Genomic DNA, 794 nt, shown 5'->3' on the forward strand with positions numbered 1-794 from the left:
CGAATCCTGTCTCGGGCATGGATGTGTATGATGTCCTTAGGTTGGTTAGGTTTACGTAGTTCTACGTTCTAGGGGACTGATGACCTCAGATGTTAAGTCCCATAGTGCTCAGAGCCATTTGAACCATTCATTTGAACTTATATAATGACGTGGTAGAAGAGGAAACAGAAGTCGTCATGGAAGAGATAGGGGTTTTAGTATTAGACTCATCATTTAAACTACGGAGCGAGGTGGCGCAGTGGTTAGCACACTGGACTCGCATTCCGGAGGACGACGGTTCAATCCCGTCTCCGGCCATCCTGATTTAGGTTTTCCGTGATTTCCCTAAATCACTTCAGGCAAATGCCGGGATGGTTCCCTTGAAAGGGCACGGCCGATTTCCTTCCCCATCTTTCCCTGACCCGAGCTTGCGCTCCGTCTCTAATGACCTCGTTGTCGACGGGACGTTAAACACTAATCTCCTCCTCCTCCCTCATCATTTAAAAGTGCTTTGGAAGACTTAAGATTAAATAAGGCTGAAAGACAGATAACATTCCATCAGAATTTCTTGAATCATTATGGGAAGTGCCAAAAAAAAAAGATTGTTTACGTTGGTATGCAGAATGTTTGAGAGTGGCGATACACTATCTGAGCCGCTCGGAGTGGCCGCGCAGTTTGAGGCGTAATGTCACGGACTGCGCGGCCACTCCCGCCGGAGGTTCGAGTCCTCCCTCGGGCATGGGTGTGTGTGTTGTTTTTAACAAAAGTTAGTTTATGTTAGTTTAGGTAGTGTGTAAGGCTATTGACCGATGACC

At 47.1% G+C, this 794-nt stretch overlaps 1 non-coding gene across 1 annotated transcript; it reads left to right on the forward strand.

The window, feature by feature from the left end:
- The first annotated feature begins 224 nt into the window (after positions 1–224).
- Trnaa-cgc (transfer RNA alanine (anticodon CGC)) lies at positions 225–297 on the forward strand. Its single transcript has one exon. It is a non-coding gene; the product is annotated as a tRNA-Ala (tRNA).
- Positions 298–794: the final 497 nt, after the last annotated feature.

The sequence above is a fragment of the Schistocerca nitens genome, chromosome 7 (assembly GCF_023898315.1).
Source record: "Schistocerca nitens isolate TAMUIC-IGC-003100 chromosome 7, iqSchNite1.1, whole genome shotgun sequence".
NCBI classification, from domain to species: Eukaryota; Metazoa; Arthropoda; class Insecta; order Orthoptera; family Acrididae; genus Schistocerca; species Schistocerca nitens.